The sequence below is a fragment of the Mirounga leonina genome, unplaced genomic scaffold (assembly GCF_011800145.1).
Source record: "Mirounga leonina isolate KUSES-001 unplaced genomic scaffold, KU_Mleo_1.0 Mir_125, whole genome shotgun sequence".
In the NCBI taxonomy this organism is placed as follows: Eukaryota; Metazoa; Chordata; class Mammalia; order Carnivora; family Phocidae; genus Mirounga; species Mirounga leonina.
This window is the reverse complement of record NW_023270305.1, coordinates 59,419,047-59,441,060: the sequence shown is the minus strand read 5'-3', so window position 1 is coordinate 59,441,060 and position 22,014 is coordinate 59,419,047.

Genomic DNA, 22,014 nt, shown 5'->3' with positions numbered 1-22,014 from the left:
TTTATTAATCAACCAAGTCATGACTCTTTTGGGTTGAGAGGTGCTATCCCACCGTATACCTGGAACAAGGAGAACCTGTATGTTTTTGAACAGCCCCAACTTAATGACTACCATAGTCACATAGTTATATAGTCACCGAGGTAATATTAAAATTCAGGTCCATGATTTCTAGTTTTTTCATTACTTCTGTTATCCATATTAAAAATTATAATGAAACTAAGCAAACATTTAACCCCCAAAGTGGCAGAAAGTATATACATATACACTTTCCTAGGGGTTTAAGTTGGAGAGAGAAGCTGAAAAGTTAATCATTTCAAACCCTGAGCAGAGTAAGGTATACAAATAAAGTCTTGAAAACCTTTTCGTCTGAAAGTGATTTTCTTCTGTTTTCTGCTACTTCCTTCATCAGAACAGATGGTCATGCTGATCTTGCTGGTGTCTTTACACCACGTCTGCTCACAATGCCTTCCCAAATAGGATCACCAGAGATAGCAAAGAAAAATACAAGACACCCAGTTAAATTTAAATTTATATAAACAAATAATTCCTTAGAATAGGTATGTTCCAAATGTTGCACAGGACATACTTACACTAAAACTTTGTTGTTCATCTGATGTTCAAATTTAACTAGGCATCCTGTATTTTATTGGGTAACTCTATTCCCAGAGCCAAGTCATCAAAGAACTGACCTAAATTAACTTCATGTCATATTTCTGAAGCTATTTTAAAGGTTATTTCCCCCCTCCCCCTAAACTAGGGCCTGTTCTTTAGTCCAAGTAAACCAAATTTAAATAGAAACATTTAGTCAATGAACTTGCTGAGCACCATGAAAAAACATTATCCCAAGTATCTTTGGCAGGATGGATGACTAAGCATTCCAGAATATAATTTAGGAATTGAATTACTCTTACTGTATCAGTACACTGACAAACCTAGTCATTGAGTAGAGTACATTTGATGCCAATTCAGTGGTAAGGGCAGGCATGTTGACTGTGAAGTCCTTGAGAGGCAATTCTAGTGACAGTAAATTTCAGAAGGGTTTTCTGCTTGTAGTGGAAATCATAACAAGTCATTGAAAATGAAGACCTGGGTAGAAGGTGTAGTAGTAATTTAAGTAAGAGTAACCACTCTGGAGAGCCTAGTAAGGTATACATTTAAGTTTTAAACACACACATACAAAGACATAGTGATTCCGTTTCTTATTATCCAATTATTTACACTCAGAACTGACTATATAATTTGGGACACCTAGTGCAAGTTGAAATTCAAGTCCAGGGGCAGGGAAGAACAGGTGACCCCAAAAATTGTAACCTCCATGCTACGATGTGCTAGATTCCCAGATGGTAGGTGGGCAAGAAGCCACCCCCCCAACTCACTTGGCTGAATTGCCCCCTACAGAGTTGCCCACGCAGGCATTATGGAGCTGTTGGGCACACGCCTAACCCCAACCCTCCCCACATCTATGCCCAGGACCCCTCTGACGGTAGTGAGCAACAATGAAAGATGCCTCCTTCTTCTCACCATCCAACCCCCACCTTCCACATGCATACCATACATACACACAACCCAGTCTCTGTCACGAGTGTAAGTCACCAGACACGACAAAGTGGATAAAGCCGAGGGTCCACAGGAGATAAAGCTGAGACTCAGAAAACCTGTCCTGGAAAGGAGGTGGGACTCCGTGAACTGAGGCTATAAACTTGACTTACAAAACACAATTTCAAAGAAAAAATTATTAATCATTTCAACAGAGGGGACACAGAACATTAAACCAAAGGTGGGGCCCTTCTGAGCCAGGGGTCCTGTGAAGCCATCCCTGTCTTCTGCATCCCAGTCTTACTGCACACAGAAAAGCCAATCATATGTCCCCTCCTGGAATGTCCACAGAGAAAAGACATCCACATTCTGAAATTTTGAGTCTCAGAGCAACAGGTCTTAAGCAGAGGCCTCCCCTGGACAAGCCTGGCCCACCGACACTGAGCTCCCCAAACAACTTTTTATATCCTTATCTTCCAATAATGAAGGGACAGGTGCCTGGGTGGTTCAGTTGGCTGAGCACCTGATTCTTGGTTTCAGCTCAGGTCGTGATTGCAGGGTCATGGGTTCAAGCCCTGCATCAGGCTCCATGCTCAATGCAGAGTCTGCTTGGGATTCTCTCTCTCCCTCTGCCCCTCCCCCACTCTCTCTCTAAAATAAAGAAATGAATAAAATCTTAAAAAATAATAATAATGGAGAATTTAACATTATGATTATCTAACATTTGAAGAAAATTTCCAAAGGGAAGACACAGATAAAGATTTTAAAAGAAAAGAAAAATGATGTCACAGGCAAAGAACTATTTAGGGGAATTAAAATTCTAAAAACCTCCAGTTATTATTCTCAGAAATCTCAATGTGATGTTTTATCCATAAAATAATAAGAGATTACTGAAAAAGGAAAAGTCAGTGAAAAACCAAAAATTCTTATGTGTTGAAAATATATTAAGTTAAAAAAATCAATGTACAGTTTATAAATAAAGTCACAGAATATCCCCCAAAAGAGAATGAAAAGCAAAGAAATGAAAAAGTATGTAAATGAAGAATTATTTCATATGAACTAAGCATCAGATTTTCCAATCTAATAGGAAATCTAGAAAGAATTAACAGAGGGAACAGAGAAAGAGAAAAAACATATAAGAAATAATACAAGAAAATTTCCCATAAGTGAAGGACATGAGTCTCCAAATTTAAAAACCCACTCTGAACGAAAAAGACCCATGCTCAGGCAAACATCTGTATAGTGTTGCAATACTAAGAATAAAGATGCTAAAAGCAGATAAGGGGGTGCCTGGATGGGCTAAATGGGTGGAGGGGAGTGGGAGATACAGGCTTCCACTTATGGAATGATTAAGTCACAGGAATAAAAAGCACAACACAGGGCATAATAGTGCTGTATGATGACAGATGGTAGCTACGCTTGTGCTCAGCACAGCATAACATATAGAGACATTGAATCATAAATCCTTTCCTGACAAGAGTTTTTTTGGGGGGGTGGGGGGTGGGGAGAAGGGATATGGTAAAAGCAAATAATGAAAGAAAATAAAATGCTATTAGAAACAAAAACTGAAAGCTATATAAAAAGAAAATCATAGAGTACTCTTATGGCACATTTGCATAGTTACAATAATATAAATGCTGTTCGTTGATTTTCAACTTTTCAATTCAGCTTACAAACAAAGCACGTAATTGAAGTTAACACTGTAAAGGACAGGATTATAAAGTTGAAAGAGTGGAAAGGAAAACTGAAGGGAGAGGTAGCATTATCATTATAGAGTCAGGAATCCCAATGTGATATATATAATTATAAGACAAGAAATAAAGGCTTAAGTACTTTAATTATACAGGTAGCCAGTAGAGAAACTAAATGTACTGTTAGGACTATACTGGGGAAAGATGGAGAGAGAAGGTATTAATTGTGTAAGCAGGAAATCAGTATAGTGTCTGAACCAATAACCGATTACTAATGATATGGGCATAAATTATTTAGACATCGGGAGTTAATAACCACAGGCAACTGCTCAGAGTGGTTGCCTCTGACAAGTGGGAATGCTGGCCACCCTCCTTGTCCCTTATAATTTTTTAATAAAGGCATTTATTGCTTTGATACAAATATATTAAGAGGAAAAGGAAATGAAATGGGAGAAAATACTGAGGTAGACATTTATGTGCCATCACTAAGGGATATTATTGAATGATAAATGCACTTAGAAAAAAGTACGTATAGAACGATCCCATTTATGTTAGACACGAAAAAACAATCCATCAAACAAAAAAATCCACAACAGAACACTGTAGAACAGGTATGGGTAATATATGTAAATGTATTTAAAATTCATTAGAAACAATTTGAAGTGTCCACACCAATGCTGTTACCTCTGAAGAAAAGGTGGATATTTGGGAATGGTTAGAAATACTGTAATATTTACAAAGGAAATAAATCCATATATTAGTTTGTAATTAAAACTAAATGTTAACCATAATACTGACAAATCATGATCTATTGGTTGGTGAGTCCTGATTAGTGTGTGAAGTTTAGATAGCTTTGATCCAATTTCCTTTTTAATTCCTATAGTATTACAAGGAATTTGGCCTGTACATAAATACTACCCATTAATACTGAAGACAGCTTCTTATCTTAAAAAAAAATCAATAGCTCCTTCAATAGCTCTGCTATATCCTTGACTAATTAGAGTTGCCCTTTCTGATAATGTGTGTGCTGTTTAGGGAGGCATGCACACAATTTGCTCTGCTTTAATTTGTTTAGCTATTGAATGTGGTTTAATTTTGATTATCCAGCCACCATTAGCATGTGCTTTTATGTAGAGAGGAAAGGCAAGCTTAAATGTGCACTATCTGAATATCACTGTTTATTACATTTACCAGTGGGTAAAATAACTTTAAAACCTTTGCAGGAATTTAGAGATGCAAATAAAACATTCAAGCTTCCTTTGTGGTAGGGCTTGTGGATAGAGGTGAGTACTTTAAGCTTTTCAGAAAAACTCCGGTCAGTGGAGCAAAGTATTCTAAAGTCATTCTTGGAAGGAGGTAAAGCAGGTCGTTGCCTTTAGGGCCACCTTTTCCTGGGCTTCCCAGTATGATATCTATTTCAAATGTTCCATCCTGTTGTCTCTATGGGCCATTAAAGTACTCATAGAAATTCCAACAAGTTGGGATGCAAATAACATCTCATTTAGTAACCATACTTTCTGAAGCACTGGTGAAAGAGATACTGTTTGCCAAAATCTAAGCACTAGAAATGATGCACCTGGGTCTAAAATGGGTTCTCTGCTAAGGTACCAAACTCTCAGCAGCTATGGGAAGACAGCAGGCTTAAGTCACATCACACATGGGAAATGTTAAGTTTTGGAGAAAAGCCAGACATGCAGGATAATGATTCCAGAAATTTGGTCATGGGAGGCAAGAAAGAAGCAGGAAGCAAGAGTGCTGCCATCTCTCCCTGCTGATCTCTACCTGACATCTGGGAGGACAGTTTAGGGCAAAAGAATGCAAAAGCCTGAAATTTCTAGCGTGACTTGGTTGCAAATGTGTGTGACCGGATTTCTTCCTCCCAGCTTCCCAGAAACTACTCAGAAACATTATAAAGAAGGTAAGGCTAACTTGCAACTAGTAGATAAGTCAAGTCCTGAAGATCTAACACACAGTATAGTGATTATAGACAACATTGTATCCATAAGCATCAAACTTACTAAGAGATTAGATCTTAATTATCCCGACCACCATGAGAAGGAAATCATAATTATGTGAGGTAATAGAGGTACTAGTTAATACTACAATGGCAATCATATTGCAATGCATGAATATATCAAATCAACATGTGGGACACCTTAAACTCACACAATATCGTATGTCAAATATATTTCAATAAAACTGTAAAGCCAAATTGATTTTAAAAAGAAAAGAAAAGAAAGGAAGGCTAATGGAATGGCCCCTCCCTGATTCTCCCCCACTGGATTTTGATTTCAAACTTTCACAGCTCCTTTAGTTTCCCTACTCCATCCACCTTTTCCCTCTGAGGTCTCAGGAAATGGCACCAGGGTAAGTTTAGCAAGTCAGAGAAGAAGCTGTCAAGGGAGAGCTGTGGCCCCTGCCTCTCCCTTCTCCCCACATCTCCAGGAGGCCTCTGCTGTACAAACCCATTTGCATCTGCTTGCTTTTTCCCCACACCTCCTCACTCCAAAGAGAAATTCAATACTTTCACTTGCACTCTGGATTCTCTCTCCCTTCAACCTCCTCAAGTTACTTCATACATTTTCCCTTTTGTGCTTCTTCTTCAGACATCCCCTGTCTACTAGCCTCTCCATGTATTACATCCACTTGTTCATCCTTCCCCCTTGCCTGTTCCCCTCCAACTATCATCTGCTCTCATGTTTCCACCTCAACAGCCAGACACAGAGACCATCTGACTGTTTCCATTTCTTCAACATTCATTTGTTCCTCAAGGTAATCTTCTAACCCAGATGTCTCTGAAGGTCATTAGGGAAGTCATAGATGTTAAATCTGAAAAAATTTGTTCTGGTCCTGCCTCACTCGACCTCTGGAAAGCAGTTAATCATGATGGCCTCTCCCTCTTAATGCACACTCTCATCCTGGTTTCCTTGACACCTTTTCTCCTGCTTTTCTCTGGTCTTTTGGTCACTCCTTGATGGTGTTTTAGGGGCCCTGATATGTAATTCCATTCTCTTCCCACCAAAACCTGTAGCTAGCCATAAACAAATTCAAGAGGTGAACAACTGAAGATTAAAAATATTACTTTATTGTTGGGGGTCCCTAACTGGCTCAGTCAGCAGAGCATGCAACTCTTAATCTTTGGTTTGTGAGTTCAAGACCCACGTTGGTCATGGAGCCTCCTTAAAATTTTTTTTTAAATTATTATTGGGGTGCCAGGGTGACACAGTCAGTTAAGTGTGCGACTCTTGGTTTCAGCTCAGGTCGTGATCTCAGGGTCATGAGATCGAGCCCCACATCGGACCTGCCCTCAGCAAAGAGTCTGCTTGAGATTCTCTCTCCGTCTGTCTCTGCCCCTCCTGCTCCAGCACTTTCTCTCTCTCATATAAATAAATCTTTTTTAAAAAATAAAAATAAATAAATTACATTATTAATATGCACTGTTGAAGAATATGATTTAAATCAGGGTTTTTCAACCTGAGCATGACTGATATGTTGAGTCAAATAATTCTTCTTGGGGGGTGGGGAGTGCTATTGTCCTGAGCACTATAGGATGGTTAGCAGCATCCCTGGCTTCTACCCACTAGATACCAGTAACAACCTCTCCCTCCATCCAGTTGTAACAACCAAAAATATCTCCAGACATTACCTAACCTCTCCCCCTGGGTGGGGAGTGGAGGTTGCAAAATCTCGCCCAGCTGAAAATCACTAATTAGATACACTTGTAGCAAGAAACATGGAAGAAGGATTATTTAGAGGTCATTCTATGATCGGAGAGCAAAGTGAAAGCTCATTCTCTCCCATACCACTGGTAAATAGTATTGTTGTCCAAAAATATTAAGGAAAATAGGAAAATAGCATATTTCCTAAGAACTTTCATTCTTCTTTTTTGTTACTTTACATTAAAATGCATCCTTCTTCAAAGAATAACAAAGGCAAAATGCTGGAATCTGTATAATGTGATTTCATTTGTGAATATTCCTGGAAGAATACATATGTTAGTTCTGTTTTACTATATAGTAATATTGTCACAAGCTTAGCAGTTTCAAACCACACATTTATTAACTCACAGTTTCTGTGTGTCAGGAATCTTGGCTTGGCTTATCCAGGCCCTTGGCTTCAGTGTCTTTTACAAAGCTGCAATCAGCTTTCAGTCAGGGCTGGGATCTTACCTGAAGCTCCTTGGGGTAAGATCTGTTTCCAAGTTCACATGGCTGTTTCTAGGACACAGTTCCTTGTTGACTGTTTGTAAGAGGTTACCCTTATTTCCTTCCACATGGGACTCTCCATACAACAGCTTACTTCATCAAAGCCAGCAAGGGAGAAAATCTATTGAGAGTCTGCAAGCAAGACAGAAGTTAGAACCTTAAGTAAAGTATCACAAAAGTAACATCCCATCCACCTTTGCCATACTGTGTTGTTCAGAAGCTAGTCACAAATATGGCTCGCACTCAATGGTTGGAGAATACAGAAGGACATGAATACCAGTGGCGGAGATCCCTGGCAGCCATCTTAGGGTCTAACTAACAAAAAAATTATTAATGGGGCATATTTTTGGGTGGAGAAAGCTTTTCCCATTTAATTTACATCTTTCTGAGTAATTTGCATTTTGATCCCTTGTATGCAATACTCTTTATTTTTAATGTATATTTTCATATTGTTCCCTCTTGGACAGGAACAGATGATACTGGCACTTTTCCACAGACATAAGGTATCACTTCTTTTGGCATAAGGTGAAGATGTACACAAGGTACTTGTTTCTTCACAATTCAAACAATATGCTAATGATATATGGAGAACACAGGTTGTTTGTTTGTTTGAACTGTTACTTGGACAATGCCTAAATTCTTTGGGATATTCTGATTATAAAAGCTAATCTAATGACAAATGAAAAGAGTTTGATGATAATTTGGAACAATTATTTTGTGATTAGAAATAATTCATACACTTTTGTTAATTCATTCCACAAATATTTTGAATGCTTATTACATACCTGATATTGCATCACTCCTATCAGTTAAATAGCATTTAAAGACAAGTAGAGTATAATTTCCTAATTCAATCTTTGATTAGAGTATTAAAATGAATTTTCTAACCTTACAAGAAAAAATTATGCTAAAAAGGTTAATAAACCAAGACTCCAAACTATTTTTCCTCTTTAAGGTATTTTGATCCCATCTGTCACCATATTCTTGGCATAGATCAAAGGACCCCAAACTTGCTTAATTCACAGCACTCTTCATGTCCCGGTAATTTTATGGCACCACTAGAACAAAAACATTATCTAACCATTCCATTTATTTAGGTTAGGTCCTGAGGACTTAACAAATATTTATGTTCTAACAACTTAGTAGACATTTGAAAAAATAATACATGTAACTTCAAATTTAAAAAAATAGTATTTCCACATTTCCCAATGTGAGGTACGCACTTCATTGGCATTACACAGCTTCTCTAACTTTGAAGTCAGGTCAGACCCTACCACCCTCATTTGCAGCTTGTTGGTTCACAAACTTGTCCCCATACATGGAGGACAAGGCAAGACCAAGGAAAGAGGCAGACCACCCCAGCTGGGTAGGTGTCAGGTCTAATAAGCAAGGAAGCTTAATGCGGCTTGTCTTGAAAAGCCTCAAAACAAGCTGATCTCTGCAACTGCCTACCAGAATCTTAACATTTTATATAGGGACCTTAAGTGGGTTTAGTCACGTATACTGTCCATATGGTCTCAACAACACTTCACTCTCTCTCAAGGCTATCTCTTTAAAACAGCTCCTAGTGTGGGAATGCTGGATGGAACGTCCATTCCAAGGACAGGAGATGGGATGAGAAGCCTCCAATTGCCTGGGTCCCGCTCATAGCTCAACTAGGAGTCACAAATCCTCATGACCTCCTCCAATACTGCTTCACAGTGATATCCCCCCAAGGTGCTTATTTTTTATCACAGCAATCACAGGTTTACAAAGATAGGATCTAACTTTTTAAAATGAGTACAAGCTAAAGTTAAAACTGTGAACTACCTTGTTTCAATAGTTCGTGAAGTATCCAACAGATGTTGAGTATTGCTGTTTCCTTCAAAGATCTAAAATATGCTAAGGCACCCCCTGTGAATTTACTGCAGTGTACCAGGGTACATAGGCACCCAGTTTGGGAAGCTAAGGCACGGATGTAATAAATATTTAAGAAAAAGAAAATGCACAATCGACATTCACCTATCTATTGGATATTGCTACAGTAATAAGTTCAACTAAATCCAATTTGATCCCTGACATATCAAAACCCCAAATCAGGGTAAAATGGGAAAATGAACAGAGAAATTACAGTCTAGAGGTTCCAAGAAATGTACTTTTTAATTCCGGGAGATACCAGTCATGTATAATATATAGGAAAATGCCTGTACCCCTAAAAATTCTGTTACATTAACAAAGCCATTTATTCTTTTGGTTTCAGATGTTTATTATTTGGAATATAACTGAAACTACCAGCATTCTGGACAGGTGGGTTCCAAGTTAATCAAGACTTCTGAAGAGTTTGAGTTACTTGCAAATCATTCTTTATTAAAGACTATGCATAATGTCTGAATTCTTATTCCAGATATGCACAAGAGGACAGAGGCTCTGCTTACCCTCTTATCTTGGTATTCACTGAGAGAATTTGTTCTATACCAAACCAAGTGCATAGTCATTAATCCCTTCTGAACATAACTAACCATTGTCCTTTTGACCTTCTTCCTCAGTCTAGGGATGGAAATTTCTCCTGCCAGACATTTTGGTGAAGCTACAAAAGTACCCCTACCAGAACTCCCTCTCTGTGGAGAATGAAATTAGGTAAGGCCTGTAAAGTGAGAAACAAATTGAATTCATTTAACTGAATTGCTACCTGACCAGTAAGGCTCATCTCAAAGCACAAGCAGAAGTTTTAAGGCAGAACTAGCATCAACAAGATGAACTGTGCTCTCAGTCTGCATGGCAGAGCTAGATGCCGACCGTGCTATTACCAAAAGGTGAACCCGTGAGTCAACTTCTTTTTTGGAGCTGTCTTAGTTTCTGTCTCACATTAAAAAAAAAAAAAAAAAATAGCTTGTCTATGTCTAAACACTTCTATCCATCTCTGCAGAAGAATTTCTATTGTACAATTGTGTGATTAGAATAATAAACCTTTTGGTGGTTGGAAAGTCTGAAGAAAAGAGTTTTTCACAGTCACATCTTCAAAGCATTTGGCATCTGTTTTATCTGTGAAGTCCAAAGTCACTTTACAGAAGGCAGGAAGTATTAGGGAAAATTAGACAAATTAGGCCACATTTTCTAGAATAAAACAATCTGAGAGTGAGACTGTCACGTTATGGTATCTCTCTCTGCCTCAACATAGAAACATCATTGACTCATGAACCAAAACCTGCTTGGCAGATGTGCTGGTCTCTAAGGATCTTCTTCACACAAACCCATGCTTTTAATTTACTATACCTTTGGTGGTTCCCACACACTCAGGTCAGTCTAGTCACCAAAGAGAAATCTTTCTTTATTTTGATAATATGCATCATTACCTCCCTCCTGAGCATTTACTATTCCAATTTGTGTATCAAATTGGAATTCATTCATAAATAGAGGTACATGGAAATATACACAGGCTTTAAACTTAGTTCAGTCTGGATTTGACCCCAATCCTGCGACTTTCTAGCTGTGAAACCATGAATAGAGTACATAACTACTATGAGCATCAGTCTCCTCTTCTATAAAATCTTTACCTCACCATGATATTTGAGGAAGTAAATGCATACAGTGTGCCCATTAAACAACATTTATTAATGATATATTCTCAAATAAGTCTTAACTATGTTGTCTACAAATTTCAAGACTGTGAAAGCATAAGAAATTTTCTAGACCCTCTCCTGACCTTGAGGACTTCCTCTTCTTCCAGACATCTTTTAAGATTACAAAAACTAGTCATCTAACCTGAAGGATCCAGACCTACTTTATTCAAGGCAAGGTTTGGAGATATGAAATCTACCCTGACTTGACAACTACAAGGTACTCAGGAAGTACTCAGGACAGCTCAGAGGTGCCAGTAAATTCAATGACCTTAAAGAACAGACAGGAAAGCCATGCCCATTTGAGGTCATTACAGATCTCAGTAATTGGTATTCTCTTGAAAAATCAAATTCCATTAATCATGAAAATGGTACAAATACATTAGTGATATAGTCCATTTTTCCCTTGCAGATATTAAAATAAAGCAGGAAATATTTCCTGACTTTCAAACATTAAAACAAGGTAAGGAATGGTTTATACTTCAAATGCATTTTCTCTAAACCATTTTCTATTTTCATTATTAATTTGATGCATTTATTTATTGATTGATACTTTCTAATTTTATGATAAATTTCTTAAAATATTTTCTCATTTTTAAGTATTTCAAAAACATTTTAGCTGAAACATTCTGGTAGCTAATGTACATTGAGGTATGCACCTTCTTCTAGAAATCCTGCCATTTGTAAAGAATATTACTGACAAACTGTTGAACAATTATAAGGTAAATATCATGTGGAAATTAAGTTCATTTCAGTCAATCACCACCCTAGAGTTATATCTATAAAGTTGTTGTGAGATATTTAACTACAGCTGTGTAGAATCATGTAGCACTGATTTTAGGAACTGGATTTTACCTCATGTTAGCTCCACTCTTATTTAGTAAAAGAACTGGCTAAATCTGCTAACAGAAGAATTTTTCTCACACAGTTTTTAGGAATTAATAAGTGGACACCTCAAAAACAATCAATTAAAAAATGGCAGAAGAGGGGCGCCTGTGTGGCTCAGTCAGTTATGCATCTGCCTTCGGCTCAAGTCGTGATCTCAGGGTCCTGGGTTCAAGCCCTACATCAGGTTCCCTGCTCAGCAGGAGTCTGCTTTTCCCTCTCCCTCTGCCTGCCCCCCAGCTTGTGTGCACTCTCTCTCTCTCTCTGAAATAAATAAAAATCTTTAAAAAATAAAAATAATTAAAAATGGCAGAAGAAATGAACAGACATTTCTCCAAAGAAGACATAAAGATGGCCAATAGGCACATGAAAAGATGCTCAACATCACTCATCATGAGGGAAATGCAAATCAAAACCACAATGAGCTATCACCTCACTCCTATCAGAATGGCTAAAATCAAAAACACAAGAAAAAGATGTTGATGAGGATGTGGAGAAAAAGGAGTACTATTGTGGGAATGCAAACTGGTGCAGCCACTCTTGGAAACAGTATTGAGGTTCCTAAAAATCAAAACTAGAACTACCCTATGATCCAGCAATCATGCTACTGGGTATTTACCCAAAGACTATAAAAACATCAATTCAAAGGGATACATGCAACCCTACATTTATTGCAGCACTACTTGCAATAGCCAAATTATGGAAGCAGCCGAAGTGTCTATCAATAGAGAAATGGACAAAGAAGGTGTGGTATCTATATATACAATGGAATATTATTCAGCCATAAAAAAGAATGAAATCTTGCCATTTTCAGTAACATGGATGGAGCTAAAGGGATTATGCTAAGTAAAATAAGTACAGAAATACAAATACCATATGAATTCACTCATATGTGGAATTTAAGAAACAAGACAAATGAGTAAAGGAGAAAAGAGAGAGAGAGAAATCAAGAAACAGACTCTGAACTACAGAGAACAAAGTGATGGTTACCAGAGGGGAGGTGCGTGGGGGGAATGGGTGAAATAGGTGATGGGGATTAAGGAGTACACTTGTCATGACAAGCACCGGGTGATGTATGGAATTGTTGAATCACTATATTGTACACCTGAAACTAATATAGCCTATATGTTAACTATACTGGAATTAAAATTTTTAAAAAGCATTCATAAAAAACATCACCATAAGTAACATCACAACTCAAATAATATAATAAACATCAGATGACAACTATGAAAATAAAAATTTGTATAGTTATTTATGTTACTATGGAAAAAGGATTTACATACATGAGATATGCTTGATCATGTTCATTTCCTCTGTTCTCCATACAATACATCTTTAATGGAAAAGAATAGAATCTTCATATTTTATGAAGTTTTGCAATAATGTCCTTAATCAGTAGAATCTAAGCAAATGATATAAACCAATTTAGATTGCCATAATGAATGTGTGTATGAACAAAGTGTTCTTCAGAACTAAGGAATTCCAATATTAATAAGATTGATACATAGGATTGTTTACACTGAATAAAGGTGAGCATGTCCCTTTCAATAAAGCCTAAAAGACCTATTAATACAGAATATAGTAACTCTATCCATTGCCCCAATACCTTCTCCACCATAGACTTTCCTACATGCCACCTTCAAAGGATTTAGCTCAAGCCTGCATAGCCAGACACATGGGCACACAGTCCATCTTCTCTATATATATCACCTTTTCTAGGTATTGTTTCACTTCAGATTACATTAGGACCAAAGACACCAGTAAATAGCGAGCCTTCCTTTTTGACACCTTGAAGCACAATGGAGTTGCCATACATTCTAACCTCATATTAACAACATATATTTAGTCCCTAATTGAATTCCTCACTGACTCGTTTAATGCCATTTCCATCTTAGAAATTTAAGGAACACCTATGCTACAAATTCAAATACTGACAGATTTCTAAATTAAAGAAGACTGCTCTTCACAATATAATTTTCTAAAGAAAAATATCTATGCCCATAAAATTTTGGAAGATTATACTTCAAGATTTTAATAACTTATTTGGAAGGGAAACTATTTCTTAGTTTTGTTTTTCTCTGTTTCTTACTTTCACTACAATGGACATATATTAGTAACTATTTTAAAACCTTTCAAAAAAAATAAGACTGCTGTCCAAAAATTAATGTAGCTTATACAGTATGAAAAAAAAGTCCTCACCACTACCACTAAAAGATAAAAATGAGGTTTTAATCTAACAACATTCTAAATTTAACCAGATTAATTTCCAGATTTTCATTATATATGCTATCAAAAATCGCCCGGAATTCTAAAAACTGTTTCCTCATTAAAAGTCCATAAGAAAAACAAACAAACAAAAAAAGTCCATAAGAAATGATTATGTACTTTGTAGCTATCTATTAGTGAGAAAAAAACAAAGCAAAACCACTTTTATTAAACTAATACAAGATTTCTTTTTACCCCGACTGTTGAAAAGTCATCAGGGTCAGACGCAATTATAAGTAGAAATGGACCAGATGTGATATCTAAGTTGGAGAGATCAGGCGGCCAAAATTCATAATACAGCAGCTTTCAAATATTGATGAGTGTCTGTAGAAAGAGCAGTAACATGAGAAATGATGGACTTTGGAGGAAGGGTTTTGAAGAGTGAAATTTAGAATAGAAAATTGAATGAAGCTTAATAAAATGGCTGAACTTTCAATGGGCAGTTGAGAAAGGATAAGTGAAGTGGAAAAATTAAAATTGTTTCCTATAAAACTGAAAATACAAAAGAATACGCACTCTGACTTGTATAATGTGGAGGACACAAAAATATTGAATTGTGCTTATAAATAATACATTTAAAGCATCTTAAGATCCATAAAAGAAACCTGTAGAGAAGAAAATGCAACTTATCCAGCGACATTTGAGTATCCTCTAAAGAAATCAAAAGGTAGCATCACGACCACAAGAAATAAACAGCGCATAGTTTGAAAGTATGTGTATCACTGCTGCCCCTCAATTCACATACTTTATAAATCAACTGGGTCTAAGTTTATCTATTACTCACTGGGTACCTGCGTATTCAGAGATCTTTAAATGTGCATAAGCAAGCAAACAAAACCATTAGCAAAATATATGACAATTCCAAATTAGGTATAACTTATAAAGATGATTCCTTCCATCTCCAGTTAACCTATTAAAACTGCCAAAGAGTATTGGAATTTAAATTTCTATGGGTTTCAAAAAGCGTGGGAAGTTTAAGCTTTTTGTAAATCAGGAAAACTGGTTTCCTTGCTGGGCTTCCAACTTCTCGTATGCAGGATATAGAGATGGTATGAATACAAAGGTCCTTTCCAAATCTAACTTTACTCCACAGGGCAAATGAAATAAGGGCTCTTGCAACATGTTATATACTGATACATACACGTACATTCTGCTTCATTGGGCTAAAGATGACTTGCTATAATTCTGTCCAGGTAGCCATTGTTAAAGTGGTTTTCTTAGTAGGGTGGCAGACATCAGAATGTTGGGCCAGGGACTGCCATAAATTGTTATATGTGACATGTAGACACGACCTTTTTTATCAATGATACAGAGTTGAGGATTGGGCCTCAGACAACCTAAGATGGACAAGGGGAACTCTGAATTAAGAGTATAATTTTTTTCATTTATTTGTTTGTAGAAGTTGACTTTTTAAGTTCTTTGAACTCAGACAAACTGAACAACTTGCTCTTCCTTTCATTTGAGGTTCCCAAGTATTCACTAAGATTCTTTGGTTCTTATCACCAAGATGTTGAGACATTTTTAACATAAAATGTATATTTTTATTTCAAAAATATGCTAGTCAGAAAGGACATTAATATAAATTACAAATAAATCAACTAAAAAAATTATTTCAGGGGCGCCTGGGTGGCTCAGTCAGTTAAGCATCTGTCTTTGGCTCAGGTCATGATCCTGGAGTCCCAGGATCGAGCCCCACAACAGGCTCCCTGCTCAACAGGGAGTCTGCTTCTCCCTCTGACTCTCCCCACCCTTCATGCTTTCTCTCTCACTCACTTTCTCTCAAATAAACAAAATCTTTAAAAAAAATAAAAATTAAAAAATATATTTCAATATATACAAATGCATGTGCATGTCCACTAGAAGACATAATGAAGTAATCTCAGATGCTTAAACTTACTAGTTTGAACTTAAGAAAATCAAAGTTACTCTGTACACTGAAGAATGAAAAAATGAAAACACATAGGTACCAGTAAGAGTAAGAATAAAATCTAGTGGTAGAATAAGTTATAACAACGGATTTAATTGTATATGATTTAAAAAAGAGCAAAATAACACAAACTTTTAAAAAGAGCAAAATTAATTGAAATAGGAGTAATATACCAAAGCAAAGTATAGATTGTCATGAGGAGACAATGTGCAGGTATAATATACCTGAATCAAAACTATAGGATCTACATGAATGACCAATGAAATTTTTAATATTCCTGTGGCATGCAGGATTTTGTCTTAACGTGCAGAACTGTCCCATGTATGGCAAGGTATTCAGCATTCCTGCCTCCCACACACTAAATACTAGAAGCAACCCTGGTTATAGTGACAAATCTAACCTTGATCAGATCTAATCTTTCTTTTATATAAAAAGGATTTTTGTCTCCATTGCTGTTCTCAAATAAAGGTCATATAAAGTTTCTTGCACATATGAACTTTAAAAGTTCAATATAAGAGGAAGGGGCAACATGGTGGAGGAGTAGGAGACCTAAATTTCATCTGGTCTCAGGAATTCAGCTAGATAGGGATCAAACTATTCAGAATACCTACAAACTCAACAGGAGACTGAAGAAAAGAATAGCAGCAACTCTCTGAACAGAAAAGCAACCACTTTCTGGAAGGTAGGACATGCGGAGAAGTGAATCTGAGGCAATATTCGGGAAGATAGAGCACGGGGAGAGGGAGGCTCCATTAGCCGCTACTGGCAAATGATAGAGATGTGGAGCACAAATCGGAACTTTGAGAAGTCTGCTCCACTGAGGGAAGTCGCTCTAGTGGCTAAGGGGGGGGGGCTGGAGCCCTCACTGGGACAGTGTGGTCTGAGGACCCTCGGGGTCACAGAAAGACCCGGGGTGCCTGAGTGCAGAGTTCCCAGGTATTGGAGTGGGGAAGCCAGCTGCAAAGACGGAGCCGAGGAGTGGGCTCTCAGCTCGGGGTTGCCATAAACCGTGATCCGCGGCACAGTGGGGCCACTGCTCCTCCAGCAGGGACCCAACAAGCAGCAGATCCGGGGAGACTCCCCTTCCTCCCCTGGGAGGAGCGGTACAGGAGCAAACCACAGGGATCTACTGGGTTTGGAGACTCCAAACGGGGTCAGATGCCAGAGAAAGAAACACTTGGTCACAGGCCAGGTGAGCATGGAGTGCAGCCAGAGACCAGGGAGATGGGAGTGATTGACTGCTTTTCTCTGGAGGCTCACTGAGGAGTGGGGCCCCGAGTTCTCGGCTCCTCCAGGGTAAAGATTGGGAGGCTGCCATTTTCACGCTTATCCTCCAAAGCTGAACGGAAAGCTTGGAACAAAAGCTCCTGAGAGCAAACCAGAGCACATTACGTAGTCTGACCCCGGAAAGGACGCGGCAATTCCGCCTCCAGCAAAGACATTTGGGAACCACGGCAATAGGCCCCTCCCCCAGAAGATCAGCAAGAACAGCCAGCCAAGACCAAGTTTACCAATCAATGAGAACGGCAAAACCCCAGAGCTAGGGGAATACAGCACACAGAATTCATGGCTTTTTTCCCATGATGCTTTAGTCTTTCAAAGTTAATTTTTTAAATTTTCTTTGTTTTTTCTTTTTCTATTTTTTTAGTTGAATTTTTCTTCTTTCCTTTTTCAACCCACATCTTATCAATTCCTTTTTTAAAATCTTTTCTAATTTTTCAATTTTACAGTCAAATTCTATCTCTTCATTGTATTTAACATTGTTTTTTGTGTATATATATGTTTTTCTTTCTTTAAAATTTTGGAATAGAGTTTCTTCTAACAGACCAAAATATACCCTAAATCTAGTATATGACATTGTCCTAGGCTCTTGCCTAATCACATTCTCTCTTTTTTTTTTATTTTTTTCATTCTTTTTTCAACCAACTTTTTATCAATTCCTTTTTTAAAATCATTTTTTAAATGTCATCTTTACAGTCATATTCCATCCCTTCATCATATTAACCCTTATTTATATATATATATATATATATGTTTTTCTTTCTTTAAAATTTTGGTAGGCAATTTCTTCTAACAGATCAAAATACACCCAAAATCTAGTGTGTGGCTCTGTTATATTCACCAGCCTGATCATATTCTTCCTCCCCCTTTTCTATTGCCCCCAGTTTCGGGTCTCTTCTGATTTTTTTAGTGTATATTTTTCTGGGGTCATTGTTACCTTTTAGCATTTTCTTAGCATTTTGTTCTCTCATTCATCTATTCTTCCCTGGACAAAAATGACAAGAAAAAACTCACCTCAAAAAAAGAACAAGACGCAGTACCAACTGCCAGGGACCTAATCAATAGACATTAGTAAGATGTTGGAACTAGAGTTCAGAATGATGATTATAAAGATACTAGCTGGGCTTGAAAAAATTATAGAAGACGCTAGAGAAACCCTTTCTGGAGAAATAAAAGAACTAAAATCTAACCAAGTCAAAATCAAAAAGGCTATTAATGAGGTGCAATCAAAAATGGGGGTGTAAATGCTAGGATAAAAGAGGCAGAAGAGAGAATTAGTGATATAGAAGACCAAATGATGGAGAATAAAGAAGCTGAGAAAAAGAGAGATAAAGAACTACTGGATCACAAGGGGAGAATTCGAGAGATAAATGATACCATAAAGTAAAACAATATTAGAATAATCAGGATCCCAGAAGAAGAAGAAAGAGAGGGGCAGGAGATATATTGGAGCAAACTGCAGCAGAGAACTTCCCTAATTTGGGGAAGGAAACAGGCATCAAAATCCAGGAGGCACAGAGAACCCCCCTCAAAATCAAAAATAGGTAACACCCCAATATCTAAGAGTAAAACTCACAAGTCTCAGAGACAAAAAGAAAGCCCTGAAAGCAGCTCGGGACAAGAGGTCTGTAACCTACAACAGGAGAAACATTAGATTGGCAGCAGACCTATCCACAGAGACCTGGCAGGCCAGAAAGGACTGGCATGATATATTCAGAGCACTAAATGAGAAAAATATGCAGCCAAGAATACTTTATCCAGCTAGGCTGTCATTGAAAACAGAAGGAGAGAGAAAAATCATCCAGGACAAACAAAAACTAAAACAATTTGCAAACATGAAACCAGCCCTACAAGAAATATTGAAAGGGGTCCTCTAAGCAAAGAGAGAGCCTAAAAGCAACATACACCAGAAAGGAACACAGACAATATACGGTAACAGTCACCTCACAGGCAATACAATGGCACTGAATTCATATCTTTCAATAGTTACCCTCGATGTAAATGGGCTAAATGCCCCAAATAAAAGACACAGGCTATCAGGTTGGATAAAAAAAAACAAGACCCATCGATATGCTGTCTGCAAGAGACTCATTTTAGACCCAAAGACACGTCCAGATTTAAAGTGAGGGGATGGAAAACCATTTACCATGCTAATGGACATCAAAAGAAAGCTGGGGTGGTAATCCTTATATCAGACAAATTAGATTTTAAACCAAAGACTATAATAAGAGATGAGGAAGGACACTACATCATACTTAAAGGGTCTATTCAACAAGAAGATCCAACAGTTGTAAGTATCTATGCCCCTAACATGAAAGCAGCCAGTTATATAAGCCGATTAATAACAAAAGCAAAGAAACACATCGACAGCGATACAATAATAGTAGGGGACTTTAACACGCCCCTCACTGAAATGGACAGATCATCTAAACAAAAGATCAACAAAGAAATAAAGGCTTTAAATGACACACTGGACCAGATGGACTTCATAGATATATTCAGAACATTCCATCCCAAAGCAACAGAATACACATTCTTCTCTAGTGCACATGAAACATTCTCCAGAATAGATCACATCCTAGGTCACAAATCAGGTCTCAACTGGTACCAAAAGATTGGGATCATTCCCTGCATATTTATGGACCACAATGCTTTAAAACTAGAACTCAATCACAAGAGGAAATTCGAAAGAAATACATGGAGGCTAAAGAGCATCCTACAAAAGAATGAATGGGTCAACCAGGAAATTAAAAAAGAATTAAAGAATTTCATGAAAACCAATGAAAATGAAGACACAACTGTTCAAAATCTTTGGGATGCAGCAAAGGCAGTCCTAAGAGGAAAGTATCTACCAATACAAGCCTTTCTCAAGAAACAAGAAAGTATCAAATACACAACCTAACCCTATACCTAAAGGAGCTGGAGAAAGCACAGCAAATAAAGCCTAAACCCAGCAGGAGAAGAGAAATAATAAAGATCAGAGCAGAAATCAATGAAATAGAAACCAAAAGAACAGTAGAACAGATCAACAAAACTAGGAGCTGGTTCTTCAAAAGAATTAATAAGATTGATAAACCCCTGGCCAGAATTGTCAAAAAGAAAAGAGAATGGACCCAAATAAATAAAATCATGAATGAAAGAGGAGAGATCACAACAAACACCAAAGAAATACAATTATAAGAACATATTATGAGCAACTATATGCCAGCAAATTACATACACTAGAAAAAAATGCATGCATTCCTAGAGATGTATAAACTACCAAAACAGAACCAGGAAGAAATAGACCCCTGAACAGACCCATAACCACTAAGGAAATTGAAGCAGTAATCAAAAATCTCCCAAAAACAAGAGCCCAGGGCCAGATGGCTTCCCAGGGGAATTCTACCAAACATTTAAAGAAGAATAAATACCTGTTCTTCTGAAGCTGTTTCAAAGCATAGAAATGGAGGAAAAACTTCCAAACTCATTTTACGAGGCCAGCATTACCTTGATCCCAAAACCAGACAAAGACCCCATCAAAAAGGAGAACTACAGACCAATATCCCTGATGAACATGGATGCAAAAATTCTCACCAAAATACTAGCCAATAGGATCCAATGGTCCATTAAAAGGATTATTCACAATGACCAAATGGGATTTATCCCTGGGCTGCAAGGGTGGTTCAACATCCACAAATCAATCAACATGATACAATACATTAATAAAAGAACAAGAACCATATGATCCTCTCAATAGATGCAGAAAAAGCCTTTGACAAAGTACAGCATCCTTTCTTGATTAAAACTCTTCAGAGTGTAGGGATAGAGGGGACATACTTCAATATCATAAAAGCCACCTACGAAAAACCCACAGTGAGTATCATAATCAATAGGGAAAAACTGAGAGCTTTTCCCCCAAGGTCAGGAACACGGCAGGGATGTCCACTATCACCACTGCTGTTCAACATAGTACTAGAAGTCTTAGCCTCAGCAATCAGACAACAAAAAGAAATAAAAGGTATCCAAATCGGCAAAGAAGAAGTCAAATACTCACTTTTTGCAGATGCTATGATACTTTATGTGGAAAACCCAAAAGACCCCACCCCCAAAACTGCTAGAACTCATAAAGGAATTTAGTAAAGTGGCAGGATATAAAATCAATGCCCAGAAATCAGTTACATTTCTATACACTACCAACAAGACAGAAGGGAAAGTGAAATTAAGGAGTTGATCCCATTTACAATTGCACCCAAAACCACAAGATACCTAGGAATAAACCTAACCAAAGAGGCAAAGGATCTGTACTCAGAAAACTATAGAATATTCCTGAAAGAAATTGAGGAAGACACAAAGAAATGGAAAAACGTTCCATGCTTATGGATTGGAAGAACAAATATTGTGAAAACGTCTATGCTACCTAGAGCAATCTACACATTTAAGGCAATTCCTATCAAAATACCATCCACTTTTTTCAAAGAAATGCAACAAATAATCCTAAAATTTGTATGGAACCAGAAAAGACCCCAAATAGCCAGTGGAATGTTGAAAAAGAAAAGCAAAGCTGGCAGCATCACAATTCTGGACTTCAAGCTCTATTACAAAGTTGTCATCATCAAGACAGTATGGTACTGGCACAAAAACAG